Raw genomic sequence first — 16,076 nt, 5'->3', positions numbered from 1 at the left:
TGGGCCCCCACCACCATTCTTTAAAGTATATGAACACCATTTGGTCAAATGTTATTCGGGGCCATTTCACCATACTCAGCCGACACGTTCCCCTCGGTTATGCAATGCCTGTTGTACCCGTTGTCATAGTACTTGGAGGCCAGTTTATGATGTTGGTACAATGACATCATATTGATGACATCAGGGATCTCCATATATCATGGCATAAAAGTAACACAGACAGACAGTGTGGATTATTGTGTCAGTTCTGAAATCTGTTTTTCGCAGACTTCCAAGACTGTGAAACACACCCTTGGGTCCTCTGTGATACACAAGCTAGGTTTGGTTTGAAGACGATCAGTCAGACAGTCCTTGAGTTTAGTGTGAAACAGACACACACATCCATTGTGTGCATTTATAGATACTAGAGGTTCGTCGCACCGCCAACACCTACGTAACACCGCCAACCTGACCAACAGGATCAAAGTAACATGCCTGGGCAGTGGGCATATCGGTTTTGTTTCTGTCTGAGGACTGAGAGTTATGTAAGTCGGCTGGCTGGCAGACCACTAATTTTAATATAGGATAATACAGATGGGGACTTGCGTCAAACGGGGGGTGGCATGGTCATCATGCCACAACACTTTCCCTTACCAGATGAATGTTCCCATTTTACATGGATTGTTAAGAACACTAAATAGGCTACTGTTAACTCATTCGCTGACTGAGATGGCGCCTTTTCCTACTTGGGCCCTCGGCGCCGAGATCGTCTTTTGACGTCTTTTTTAATATATATTGATTACGCTTCACAACTCTGTTCTGCACGCGCTCGTAACACTCCGGTTCCGGTGCGATGGAAAAAACTGAATAACAGTACAGTCCAATATCAATACTGTCTTGAACAGCATAAATTCCTTACCTCGACAGGGTCCAGTAATCCCACCTATTCTTAAACGCTTATGACTTTGTGCAGAATCTACGGATTAGCACTTAAGACGTGCACCCCCCAAAAAACTCAAAGCTTGTGTCTTCAACTTCTCAAACAACTAGGACTAACCGCGTCGCAAAATAGAGGGAAATAACAGAGAGGATTTAGCATAGCTTACATTACACAGCTTTGTGAGGAAATGGACTTAATAACTGATTTTCTCTCGATCTATCAATGAGCATTCGGTGCAAAAGATATATGTGAGCAGCAATACATGCACCGAAATAACTCAGTCCACCAGGCCAGTTCAGGTCCGCACTCCATAGTAGCATCCATTGCATTGACAGTGGTGTAAAGTAACTATAATTACATTTACTCAAGTAGCCTATGTACTTAATTACTCGTCTGAGATACTTTTACTTTACTGGGATTGTTTGCAATTTTCAACACTTTTACTCTATATCTTAGAGTAAAATATTGTACTTTTACTTCACTACAATTATTTGAAAACATTTAGTTACTATAGTTACTTAGGATCTATTAATCTATTTGACACTTGCCAAGCTTGCAGATTAGCTATTTTTAAAATATGTTGATGTATTTTGAGAACTTATTTTGCATAATGAATGCCTTGTACCATTCGTATTTTTTTTATTTTCATGCCAAAACTTTTTTGCTTTTACTCTTTTTGGAATTTTGAATAAAACACTTTTTCCTTGTAACAGAGCATTCTTTAGGCCTCACTCACACCTTTCGATCTAGCATACAACATTGATGCATGCTAGATGAAAGCAAGATGTAAGTGTCATGGCCGCCCCAATGCATTTCCAATGGAAGGTTTGATACAACATTTTGGACTACAAGCTGTTGTATGGCTTTCGGCTGTGTTTCGACTGCCGCCCTCCCCCACAAATGTTGTGTCAAACCATCTGACTCCCATTGGAAATGCATTGGGGCAAGATGTATCGCACCCTTTGTATACAACAAGCATACATCAGTCTGTTGCGAAGGTGTGAGTGAGGCCTTACAATGCTGTATGATACCTACTTTTACTTATATTGTGAAACATTTGAGTACTTTTTCCACCACTGGTAGTATCCTAACATCCATTGCCTTGAGGATATAATCTCATAATGTGAGTTTTACACAAACCAAGATTTTCCTTGACCTAGTGATATTGATATTGTGTTTATCTATACACAGTAAAAAGACCTCAGATCAGCTAATTGGAGTTGGTGTTTTTTAATGGAACTCTTTCTATTGTAGCCTAGCGTAAGAATTCTTTTTTTTTTAATAATATTTGTTTTATTTGGAAAGAGCAGTACAATACAGATAGCATTTTCACATATGACACACGAGCAATTCCCAAGATATATATATTTTTTTTCCACCCCTCTTCCCTCCCTCATCCCCCCTCCATGTAGCTCCAACTCCAATGTCTCTGTATAGTCCTTTTTCATATGACATCAAGTCCACACTTAAACAGGGACAAACAGGGCAATATCACTTCGGGTTGAAACATTTCAGGAGGACAAAAAGAAAAGAGTGGGCAGAAAAGGACAGACAGAAAAACAACTAGCGTAAGAATTCTAATCATTCCAGCGGCCAAGCTAGTTGAGTGGAAGAAGCAGCAGAGACCTGGGCAGTGACACTGTGGATGGAATCATCATTATTATACAATGTGATTTCACCTCATGCGAACTGACCAGCCGTGCACACACAAACACACACACACACACACACACACACAAACTACACACCTCTTGTGTGTAGTTTGTTTACCCTGAAGAAGGCAGTTGTCTGCCGAAACGTTGGTTTATTTATTCTCTGCTATAATCCATTCTTGGCACTTTGGCTATATCAGTGTGTGCGGCCACTTTTTTTATCTTTCAAAGACTACCTTTTAGAATGATTCTGCTGTGCATGGACCGGCACCTGGATTGGTGTGTGCAGCATATCATTTTGCACAGTGTAGTAGTTTGTTTACAAACAGAAACCCATTGGGGAAATACAGTGACAAACAGTTAGTCAAGTGAGAACAAAACAAATCCATGATCAAGAGTGCTGCTATAGTGTTGTAGTGTTATGGTTTATACGCAGGGGTTTTCAACAGGTGGTCCGTGGACCACTGGTGGTCCATGGAGATATTGCATGTGGTCCCTGACAATGCATTTAGTAATGTAGGATTTGTGTCATGAACTGTGTACTGTATACTTGTATTATGTAGTGAAGTCCTAGTGTTTCCTGTTTTGCCTATAGTTGTTGTTTGCCTGTCTTGTCTCACCACCATGATTACTAGTTTTCTCCACCTGTGTCCTGTTACTCTGCCAGACAATTCCTGTATTGATTGTTACTTCTGTTCACCTGTGTATTGTTACAGTATACCACATGTGTCTATACTTAAACCCTCAGTTCCTTATGTTCCCTGCTTGAGTAGCCTATAGATGTTGTTGTGGTGTTATGTTCCAGTCCTGTTCATATGTGTTTTGAAGAATACATCAGTGTTCATTTGACCTATAGCTGCTCTGCTTTTGTTGATTAAAAAAAATAATCTTTGCACTAGTTGAGAAACCGTGAACTGAATAACATACCTGTAGTCATTTTTCAACATAAAAAGGGAGTTACAATCTCAAGAGGGGGAAAGCACTGGTTGAGTCATTATTAATAGGAAATGTTCAAGAAATTCAACAGAAAAAGGGAGTCATTGAATCATTATTATTAGGAATAGGAAATGATTAGTATAGTCAATGAACCCTGGTTGAGAAACAGTGGGATGTATAGGCTACACATGGGATGCATTTAGTGTTACAAAAGCACTAATCTTAGCCCATATCCCCACCCAACACAATGGTAACCCCCAGGTTGATTCTAAGTCAGGGTGGTGGTCCCCCGGAGTCGTTCACAATCAGTTGAAAACTCCTGTTTTATAGTATTGTTATAGTGTTATAGTAGGCCTATTGTATTATTATTGATGAATTGAATACACAGGACCACAATGGAAACAACAGGTAGTGGCTATATGGGGTAGAGTGGCCGGTAGAACAGCAACGTGAACGGAAAAAACGTGAGGTTCCTAGTTCAAACCCGGGCTCCCCCAGAGTGTCCTTGAGCAAGACACCTGAACCCCTAATTGCTCCCGATGTGCAGGTTGGTGCCTTGCATGGTTTCCTCTGCCATCGGTGTATATGAATGTGTGTGCGAATGGGTAAATGTAATGCACAATCTATGTAAAGCACTTTGGATAAAAGCGCTATATAAATGCACCTTTTACCAAGTCCCTATAGGGCTTTTTGTGTTGTCATTTTAGGACCATTGAATAATCTTTTTGCAAACTATTCAATCAATCAGTCAATCAATCAATCAATAAAGAATGAAGGTGTTGACTTTTAACAGGGTAATTACACCTCTCTCACACTCAAGCAATTCTCACTTCTCACAAATTCATCATGGAAATAAAGGTTAATTGAATCTTGTCGGGGTTAAGGCAAGGACACTATTTAGCCTGCATGAGTCCCACCCCCTTATTTATTTTCGTGTGTGTGTGTGTGTGTGTGTGTGTGTGTGTGTGTGTGTGTGTGTGTGTGTGTGTGTGTGTGTGTGTGTGTGTGTGTGTGTGTGTGTGTGTGTGTGTGTGTGTGTGTGTGTGTGTGTGTGTGTGTGTGTGTGTGTGTGTGTGTGTGTGTGTGTGGAGGGGGGGGGGGCGAGCGTGCGTGCGTGCGTGTGTGTGTGTTTGTGCGTGCGTGCTGTTGTGGACTGCGTGTGTCCCTTTAATCGCAGACACAGTAACGACCAATCAGCGGTCGTTTCAACTTCTCTAGAGCGATGCCCGCTTTGAGAATTGAGAGTCAGAGAGAGAGAGAGAGAGAGAAAGAGAGAGAGAGAGATCGGTCGGTCAACTCAGTTGTTCTGTGACTCAGTCGCGTCCACTGGATTCACACGCACTCCCGCAGTCGTTTTTGTTATTGAACCCATCAAAACAAGAAATACAAAGGTAAGTTTTATGACTATTACTCATGGGAAAACAAACTTATATAGTTTGCGTGGACGACCATGCACAGGCTGTGTATCTGTGAGAGATTTGCGCATTATTGCCTTTTCCGAAAGATGCCCGGTTGGTGCTTGCTTGGACAGCACGCAATGAATGACGCGTAAAACAGACCATGGACAGTTGCTCGCAACGATGGATGAAAATATGTGGACGGAGTAGACAGTCTTTCTTGGGGAATAGCCTAAAGTTAAGTAAAAATCATTCCATGTGTTGTCTGCCTCTGAGAAAAAGGAGCGACAGTTTTAACCGTCTTACACTATAGGTATCACAGATTCTTCTTTTGGTTGGCTACAATTCACGTGGAAACTTGCTCGGAAGTTGTTGAAATAGACAGTTTTCCATTCTAAGAACACTTTTAAATTCATTTATTTTCATATTTAGCTATTTGACGGGGACTCGGCAGTTGGCATTGCCAACGGTCTGCCTCGGTGCGCTTGTTTTCTCCAGACTGGACTTGTCCCCGACACAGTGCGTCTGTGGCCGCTATGTCTTGAAATTCCAAAATTCATTCCAGTTGCCTATTATATTGTATCTAACTGACTTGTGGGTTACATTACGATTTTAGAGGTTGATGTCTTCTATTTGAGCGGTCGATTATTTATTTTGAACACTGCAAGGTTTCATTTTGTGTGAGATGTAGAACCACGAACGAAATAAATAAAACGTTTCCGAATCATCAAACTTAGGCTTTCTTTTATAGACCAAATAATAAATGCACATGAAAGTCAGCGAGGCGGTGCCGTTTCTTTCTTTCTTTTCCTTTTACCCTGAATGAATAACGGAAAGTAACGGTCTAGCGGAGCCCCGCATGCACGGATAGGCGCTCTTAAGTAGCTACCGCTCTGCTCAATTCTATCTTCAAAATGCCATACAATGATCGAGGACCGCATGTATTCAAATTGTTAGATATAATTTGTCTGTGGAAACTGCCTCTCGGGACTCGGGTATAGTAGTTGTATTTTAGGCATTATCCAGGATTCCTTCTGCTAAGTGAGTGCTTTAAGGCTGCCTGTGCTTATTATCCTTGATGTTCAACGTGGGGCGCACGGATTAAGTTCATGATGGAATTGCGATGTATTTTTTTATTTGTCATCTTAATCCAGATGTTATTTCATTGAAGGAATTTGGCCAGTAGCCTGTGGTAATCGGCCTGGTTAGTTATATGCTCTTGCGATGGTGTGTTGTTGTGAAGTTTTATACGACACGCATTGCACCGATGTGTCCATTTCAGTTGTCCCTAGCCGTTTGTCGCAGAGTCCTAACGGCGAAAATGGCCATGGGATGATGATCTGTAGCTGTCGTTAACGTCATAGACTCACTAGGCTATACTTCGAGAGAGGGAGCGGGATGGAAAGAGAGAGCCCGGCCGTGCGTAATGATGTTGATGTGTTCCGACTGCCTTTGCGATCTCTCTCTCTCTCTCTCTCTCTCTCTCTCTCTCTCTATCAATTCAATTTCAATTTCAAAAGGCTTTATTGGCATGATAAATATGTTCTACATTGCCAAAGCTACATACAACAAAACTATCTATCTACTATCTCTATCTCTATCTCTATCTCTATCTCTCTCTCTCTCTCTCTCTCTCTCTCTCTCTCTCTCTCTCTCTCTCTCTCTCTCTCTCTCTCTCTCTCTCTCTCGCTCTCTCTCTCTCTCTGATTGTGGTGGCCTGCGGGCAGTTGAGGCTGCACGGCCACCTGTACCTCTATTTGGCGTCTATTCACCCCCCACGGGGTCTTCATCACCAGTTTAGATGAGTGATTGCTCGTCAGATGAGAGTATCCAGGGGTATTTCTCAATGCCTAATTAAAATCAGCAGCCTTAAAACAGAATTATGGCAATGATTAAAGACTTTAAAGTGCGGAGGGGTGGTGCTACAATACAATATATTATACAGTATAACCTCAGGCCACTTGTCATTGTCAACACACGGAAACTGCAAATTATATGTTAGTTGGAGTGACTTTTTGCGTGCCGCTGAGAAAAGCACCTCTGGCTCTGCACGCCCAGGGTCTCTAACCTGTTTCGGTTGATATTTTGTTTAAGAAAATTCCCTCTCCTAATTGCCGGTGAGAATTGATTTGCTCCGCCTGTCTTAGTATCTGATTAAGAAGGTCTTTGACCCTCCACGTATAGGCCTCACCAATTATGATTAATTTATGTCTGCCGGCCATGTTGAGTTTTTGATGCTACCCGAGGGCTGATAATGAGATCTGCTGTGTTCATTAGAGATTCTGTCAGATTCCGTTAGGGAATTTGGGGCAAACCCTGCGTGTGTGTGTGTGTGTGTGTGTGTGTGTGTGTGTGTGTGTGCGCGCGCTTTAACGATAAGCTGTAAATATAGGTATTTTCCAGACAGGGTATATGAATGGTAGAGGACATACACCAGACCTATTAGACATGCATCAACACCATTGAATCAGGGTGGGGCCCTCATCCATGTCAAGGCCATTCAGTTAGCAGTGGTGGAGGGGAAAAAAGTACTCAGATAATTTTATTATTATTATTATTTAAGTAAATGTATCAATACTGCAATGTTAATGTAGAACTACTCTGTTACTCTGTTAAGTAAAAGTCCGGTATTCGAAATTCACTTCAAAGTCCTCATTGTGCAGAATGTCCCATTTCAAGGTTTCAAATGTTTAAACGTCTTTAGAAAATAGCAGATCTACAAGTTCACAATGTGTTGCATCGGCTATATTTTCAAATGGCGGAAATTGATATAGGGCTGAAGTGGTTAATGTTGTAATACTAATCAAAATCTAACAAAGTAACTAAAGTTCTCAAATAAACGTAGAGGAGTAAAAGTACAATATTTAGATCTGACATGTAGGCTAGAAGTAAAAGTATAGAAAATTGGAAATACTCAAGTAAAGTACAAATGCCTCAGGTACAGCATACATAAGTAAATGTACTTAGTTACTTTCCACCATGCACTGTATATATGAATGGTAGAGGACATACTGTACAGCAGACCCATTAGACATGCATCAGCACCATGCATGCAGGGTGGAGCCCTCAGCCATTCACTTATAGTAGCCTTGTAGCGATCTGTCATTCACCAAAAGTTAGCCATGCAATTCAGCTTCCTCCTTTTAATCGGAGCACAATGGAAGTGCCTCTGGAATAGTTCTACCATGCCGAGACCATGTGACGCTTTATACCCTCCACTGATCACCCTTAACAATGGAAATCTTTGATACCCAATCAGATCATATGACACTGACCTTCTGCACTTCAAGGAAACGGCACGCCATCTGGCTTTGCATAAGCTACAAAACAGCCCCCCCCACACACCCACACAAGTACAGAAGTGAGAGTGGTAGTAGGCTCAGTATAAGGTACAACCTTAAAGCCTCATATTGCAGTGCATTGGTATTTTACTTATCGTCATCGTGCATCACGTGCATTGGTATTTTACTTATCGTCATCGGCATCTACCTCTAAACTGACAGCACGGCTCGTCACAAAGGCAATATTCAAATTAAAATGGAAAATTACTGTATTTTGGCCATTGTAAAAATACCAGAATTAGCACTATAGATAAGATATGTTGGATGTGCTGAGTCCATTGTTTTAATAATGCTGTCGTGCCAGTAGTAGTAGTAGGCCTACTAGTAGCCTACCAGGCAACGCGCATCACCCAAACAAGTGGGAGGGCATGAGGAGGCCAGGGGGATGCAATGTTATCTGAGTCAGGTCAGGACATCCAAACTTTGGAGATGGCCTTTCTAGATGCACTTATCCGTGACCGTGAGTGAGTCATACAGTATGGTCCAGGCTCGGCTTCAGGATGAAATGGGGGGGGGGGGGGGGGGGGGGGAACACATCATTTTTATATAGTAAAGCAATATGTACATAAAACTGGTCCCTGGGTTATGGCCTCACATGTATGAAACGTTCTTATCAAATATGACAAATTTGCTGAGAGTTTACCTAAAGTGTTTAACATACTAATGACAAAAATGATGAAAGTTAAAAAATTCTAAATCAGTAGTTCAAACAATTCACCTGATCCAATTAGGTTTTAACAAACTGACTTTGAAAATATGGGTCTTAGAAAAGTAAAAAAGAATGAGAATGACTGAATTATTAGCAATAAGGTCTTTGAACTGTTAATTCTACATATCTAATAAAACAGAAAATGAAGAATATGGTGTTGAATCAGGCATGCATTTCTTTCTACACACATTTCTATTGCATTTTGTACAGCACTTGCCTAACCTCGGTTGAGTGCTTTGTGGTCATCAATGGAAACGTGCTTAATTTGCATTCCAAAATGTTAATTTATTGATGATGATTTTGCTCTGATTACCTGCTCCGCTCCGTCACACAGATTTATCGAGTGGAGCCAGCCCTTTGTCACGAGTTCAATTGAACAAACATGCAATATGATCATAATTAGAGCCATAACCATCACGCACCAGTCGAACACATTGCCCTCGTGTCATACACTATGCGATCATAAAATTAGGTGCACCGTTTCCATGAACCGTGGCGCCATCTATCCTTTGGGCGAAACGTCCCCGCCGTTGCTCATCGTCAAATAGCATTGTCACTGTTTACAATTCATGAGTAAACAGCTTCTCTGTGAGTCCGGGGAAATGATCATATTACTTACTGGCTGACATGATGTAATCTCAGAAACAGCAGTCACTGACCTCACTCTTTGAAATTCAATTATAGAAGCAGGGCTGTATGCAGATGGAGGCCTAAAACAGTTCTGTATGCTAATGTGCTTGTGAGTTCTGACACCTAATGTGTCAATGAGCCATTGTGTTGTGTGTGAGTGCGTTTGTTTGTGTGTGTGTGTGTGTGTGTGTGTGTGTGTGTGTGTGTGTGTGTGTGTGTGTGTGTGTGTGTGTGTGTGTGTGTGTGTGTGTGTGTGTGTGTGTGTGTGTGTGTGTGTGCGTGTGTTTCGTGAAAGAGAGAGTTTGTGAGAAATGGTAGGTGATTACGTTGATTTAACCCAGGTGCATCATCAACTCCATTAAATAGATTAAGTAGTATGAACATGTGATAGGTCTGCCTGTCTGTCTGTCTGTCTGTCTGTCTGTCTGTCTGTCTGTCTGTCTGTCTGTCTGTCTGTCTGTCTGTCTGTCTGTCTGTCTGTCTGTCCGTGTGAGAATCTTTATAGCATAACCAGTGTGCGTGCGAGTGTGTGTGTTTGTGTGTGTGTGCATGCACTCCAGTTTGTCACCTCACATATTTTGTCCTCCTGTCATGGCAACAGCTCATATCAGCACCACTGGGGTGGTGGTGGTGTGTGTGTGTGGGGGGGGGGGGCTTGGGGGCTTTTAACGAGATGCAGAAACCATTGCAGTCAAATTAACAGAATTCCTTTGACAAGCATTCAGCCGCAACTGTCTGGAAGAGAGAGGGTAAATTGTTGTTTGAAGGCAACTCACAGCCTTTCTTGACAGCTCCTACAATTACACCTCTCTTTGGACTGAGAGTGCCGCGTTTGCAAGTACCCCTCCCCCAATTCAAATCTGGCTCAAAATATTGGACACCGTTATGGAAGCCATTTTCTTTTATGCTTGTGAGGTCTGGGGACCACTTGCCAACCAAGAGTTTAAAAATGGGATAAACACCTAGCCTAATTGAGATTGCAATCTGCATGCAAATGTAGTTCTGCAAATCCATTCTCGAAAAATGATGCATGCCCACCCAGTATGATACCAAATAATTATCAGAATTCAAAAGAGAACATTGATTTTCAACCTAAAGTGAGTGACCCAGACATGCTCCATAACAAAGCCGCCACCTACAGAGACTAGTTGCCCCTTCAGCTAGCTGGTTCTACCACCAGGCAGAAACACCACAAAATTATAAGAAAACAAAAAGAAAACTATCTGACACATTATTGGAAATAATCAACCAAAAAAACAGAGCAAATTGGAATGCTATTTGGCCCCTAACCAGAGAATCTCTGAGCACAATGACTGATCACAAAACTAAGGAAATCCTTGACTATGTAGTATACAGGCTCAGTGAGCACAGCTTCACCACTGAGAGAGGCCGCCGGCACAGGCAGACCTGACTCCCAAGAGAAGACAGACTGTGCACCCGCTGCACACAAAATTAGGTGGAAGCCAAGCTGCCCCCTTTAACTACCTGCCAAGTGCTGGCTGTACCAAGACATCAGAGACACATACTTCCCACAGATTACAAACACAGAAAAAATATATTTTGAAAACTTTTGTATCTGCTGGGTGAAGTACAGCAGCAAGACGTGTGAGCTGTTGTGACAGGAAAAGGATGTCCAATGGTATACAACCGCCTGCCTGTCAAGCATCTTTGTTTTCTGGGCTTATATTGCTTTGATTCAAATTACCCACAACAGTGTAGATACCTCATCCAGTTAATCACATTGTAAATCCTAGATAGTTCTTTCTTTCTTTCTTTCTTTCTTTCTTTCTTTCTTTCGTTCTTTCTTTCTTTCTTTCTTCTTCTTTGTCTTCTTGGTCTCTGGTTTACCTTGGCTTCATGCAAGGTTTCAAAACATTTCCAACAAACATTTCCAACAATTCCGCCAAGCAGCTGGTTCCCAACTCACACTGTGAACCGAGTGATGTTTTGACCATGAAGTCAGAAACCAATATATCAAACAACACAATAATTAACAATAATAGTTGTTTGTCGTCTACGACCCTGGCAGAGCACCTTGTGCACCTTTGTACCGAGAGAGTGCAGACAAGGCCCTGTAAAGGCCAGAGTGACATTAATAAGACAGAATTGACGGAGGGTCTGAAATCACATTCTTCTTCTCTAACCTAACAACTACATGAGGACTCAGGAGAGAGAGAGAGAGAGAGAGAGAGAGAGACACACAGAGAGAGAGAGACACAGAGAGAGAGAGAGAGAGAGAGAGAGAGAGAGAGAGAGAGAGAGATGCAAATGTTACACATCTATGTATAACTTGTTTCTTTATTCTAGCAAGCCATTTATAAATGTATGTTTCTCGTGGCAATAAAGCCCCTTCACGGCATTGTTTGTGACCGGCGTTATTTACCTTCACCTTGTTGTCACAGGCTGTAAAATGGTCTAATAGAGGGAGAGCCTTGTCTCACTGTCTCACAGCACACTAAACAATCCCCCTGTTTATTTCCTCTGCCTCACAGTTAGCAATACCACAACCTAAGGTACACAATACACATAAAGCAAGGTGACAAGACACAAACTCACAAAGCTCCTCTTTCACACACACACAAAGCTGTTTTGTTCAGTGATAAGTGCCACTGATCTGCCATTGTCTGTCTTTATTGAAGGTGAAAAGGAGGTTGAGAGAGTGGCCATTGATGTTGTTAGGCAAAACATGGTTTGAAACAGAATGTTTAATGGACCTGCTGCAGATAAAGATACAATAATTGCCGTACAAGCCTCTTTTGCTGTTCCTTTTTCTCGAACATTAAGTATTTACGGGAAATAATTGGTTTGTATTTGGCCATGAAGACAGAGTTGAAATTGTTCAATTTCATTTGTTTGACAGTGGGTCACTTACATTATACTGAATTGGACAAGACAGGCTGCCTATGATATTAAATCAAATGAAAGGGTGCTGACTTTTCAAACAAAGTTGGAGCTATTTTCACCAGAACACAGATGGAGGCGTACCGCTTTCCATTTAATGCACATAGTTTTAATTCAGGGGTTATGTTTTTGTGCATTCTGTCTCCTTGAATGGTGGAATATTTGGCCAATTATTCAGAGTCACTCAAAGTATCAGTACACTGCATAATGTTGGCCAACTTATACAATACCGTAATTACATGTCAATGTAAAAAAAAAAGGGAAAAAAAGCTCAGATAACTACATGGTCTACATTAATCAAAATGAGGACAGTATGCTTACTATCAGGATAATGATGGGCAGTAGTGAACCGGGATTACTACAGTAGTGGATTGTGGGAAACAAAAGCATCATTTTACTAAATAGACAAAATTATATAAAAACGACAACATGTTATATAAAAATGACATCAGGCTGTAGTATTTATCGTAACCACGATGATCATGATCATAACTCCCATGATGATTTACCAGACATTGTAATTAATTTCCATTTATGCTACTAAAATAACGTTTTAACGTAAAATAAGTTTTTTGGCTGGAATGAATAGCAAACTAAAAATCTAACAGACAGCCATTGTTTTGTCCCAAGTTGAACTTGGCAATGTGGGCAGTAAATTCAAATGTGTGCCTTGAGACTGAGCAACACAAACAAACTCACTCCAGAAGTTTGTTTTATTAATGGTGTAAACCAGAATATTTGTAGTCCATATACAAAGCTGACAAATAAGGATGAATGCAGAAAAAAAATGTAGTGAGTGTGCGGTGAGCAGTGATTTTGGGTGTGATTAGTGAGGGAATGAATGTAGCTCCATCACATGGTTATTAGCTGGCATCAAAGGCTTTTTTGTGATTGAACCATCACAAAGCTCTTAAAGGACAATATGAGTGCATGGTCTGGCATGTTGTTCACTGACTACAACTCACATTCTTTTTGCCATTTACCGACGACCAATTTTCCAAAGTATACTGCCATTTGTTATTATTTTTAATATTATTTCCAGATAGCTATTTTGAAATTCAATCTTTCACAAAACACAAAACACACTGTAAACGTCTTTGTGCTGCGCTGCAAGCTTGCACGTCTGCTATTTTTTAACATTTTGAGTGGCGCAACCACTCCAAGGAACAGCAATGTCCATGTTCACCTACCTATGTGTTCGTTGAATTACCTACCTACCTACCTACCTACCTACCTACCTACCTACCTATGTGTTCGTTGAATTACCTACCTACCTACCTACCTACCTACCTACCTACCTATGTGTTCGTTGAATTACCTACCTACCTACCTACCTACCTACCTACCTACCTATGTGTTCGTTGAATTACCTACCTACCTACCTACCTACCTACCTACCTACCTACCTATGTGTTCGTTGAATTACCTACCTACCTACCTACCTATGTGGCCTTGAGCAGTATGTATATGACTATGAGTACCAGTAGGGGCGCTGTTGTGCCAGAAACAGAGAGAGAGATAGTATTAGTGCTGCACTGTTGCCTGCTAATGAGAGAGAGAGAGAGAGAGAGAGGGAGAGAGGAGAGGGGGGGGGGGGGGGGGGGAGTTGCACCACTCAGTTCACACGGGTGTGATTTTTTTTTTTACATTTAGATTTTTCACACATTTTCTCTTCTGGGGGTCCCTGGCACAAAACACTTTCATGATAGTAGGTCCGTGGCCTAATACTTTTTTTTTGGGGGGGGGGGTGTGTCTAACCCATTAATCAGGTCTTAATGGGTTAAAAAGTGGCATCTGTTCACCCACTAATTAAGCTAAAATAATGATGTGAGCGGGAGTGCTATAGCATGAGATATTGGCATTGGTGTGCTGCACAACCATGCATGCTGTATATCCAGTATAGCATATTCTTGAGTGTGTTGTGTCAAAAATAATGATAACGATGACACAAGCTTATTATGAAAATGAATGACCTAATGAGAAATAGTTCCTTAATCCTTTCTCTTTCTTGGTGGGAGAAGCCATTGATTGAGCCCATGTGGGGTATTTTTGGTGCATGCTGGCCATCAGTTTTAGGTTCATTATCATAAAAAAAAATGTAATTAAAACTAATTTGTTCGAAGGCAATATCTTCAATGTTAATTAATTAATGGTAAAATAAATTGCCCAGTAGAAAACTGATACTGTTAATGTTACATTGTTTCTCAAAGCTGGTGGCTGTTGCTAGGTTACAGGTTTAATAAGGTACAAGTGATACTTTTACGATGTCTGAGGGCTGCTGAAATTTTGACAAATGTCTGTCAGCCAATTGAAATGTGAGGTCTGAACTAATGGTGCCATAGCACCATTAGTTTCAGGGTACGTTTAAACTGGTCTGTTCTTTTATGATCTGGGGACAACAGAGGTTTCCAGACTCATCTGCAACCGCCCAGAGAAGATAGAGGTCACTTTGTGGACCTGACCTTGTTGTGTGTGCCGTGTGCCTTAAATGGAGGTGACCAGAGATAGACACACAGAGACACTTCCTCCATCTTAATCAGCACCACCCCATTGACCCTCAGAAAGTTCACAGAGCGGCCTGACCCCCACAGCTCTGCTGTGCTGCCACCACACCACATCAGCACATTCATCTTCATTCTACCACGTTGACTCTCATTCCATTCCCTTCCAGAGGGCATACATCTCATCTGCTTCCCGCTCGCCATCTTGTATTTCTCTCTCTCTCTCTCTCTCTCTCTCTCTCTCTCTCTCTCTCTCTCTCTCTCTCTCTCTCTCTCTCTCTCTGTCTCTTTAGTTCATTCCCCTCTGATCCCCCTCCAGCCTTCTCTCCTCCTTCTCTAGTATATAGCTCTTTTTTTGGGTCTCCTGCTCGCTCTTGCCTTTGGGCTTGTGTGGGTGGGTGTGATCATACTTAAAGACAGTTGAGAGGTCATTGTATTCAGACAGAAGGACTGCTGAGGTCTAGATTCTTGGCAACCCCCCACCCCCTCATACACACATACAGTCAAGTGATGTAAAACGTCACTGGCAGCAACCAGCAGTCTACTGAGTGCTAAAGTATATATAGCACTATAAACTTTATAGTTCATACTGATCACTTTTGGACACACTGCGCGTCAAGCTGGAACTGGCCTCTCAAACACACTCTCCGGCATTTGAACTAGTGGAGGCATCCTTGCTTTTCATTGCCAGGTTCTTGAACAGGCTCCAAATTGGAGACATTGCTTCCCGAGATGAAATTATATACAATAGTAGTGTATAGCTGTGTGTGATTTGGACTAATTTGCTTGTAAGATCAAATTAGATCAGTCCAATTTGGAGGTGGTTTAAGAGTGGCAAATCAGCTTCCAACTTGGTTTGATCATGATCAAATTATAGACTTTAATCAAGAGACATGAGACCGTTTTTATTCTTAAAACATGGTATTTGGAGTGCACTACATTTGGGTGTTGACTGTATCATGATCAGTGTCCAAATCCAAAAAGGGACAAAATAAGTATATTTTATTGTAACTTTAATATCTTATGTAATGACAATATAGGGGCGGCGCTAGCTGAGAGACCAATCAGCAGTAATAAGAAGGTCATCGGT

At 41.5% G+C, this 16,076-nt stretch overlaps 1 protein-coding gene across 1 annotated transcript in view; it reads left to right on the top strand.

Moving 5' to 3' along the window:
- Positions 1-4,786: 4,786 nt before the first annotated feature.
- The window catches only part of LOC310870776 (cadherin-6-like), a 73,424-nt gene continuing 62,134 nt past the window's right edge, over positions 4,787-16,076 (top strand). Inside the window, exon 1 of the mRNA XM_083782080.1 lies at positions 4,787-4,898. The gene's annotated coding sequence lies outside the window, so the exon portion shown is untranslated. The remainder of the gene's footprint in view (positions 4,899-16,076) is intronic.

The sequence above is a fragment of the Protomyctophum parallelum genome (assembly GCF_964188405.1).
Source record: "Protomyctophum parallelum genome assembly, chromosome: 14".
NCBI lineage: Eukaryota > Metazoa > Chordata > Actinopteri > Myctophiformes > Myctophidae > Protomyctophum > Protomyctophum parallelum.
Note: the sequence above shows the minus strand (reverse complement) of the source record. Positions and strands in the feature narration are given on the sequence as shown.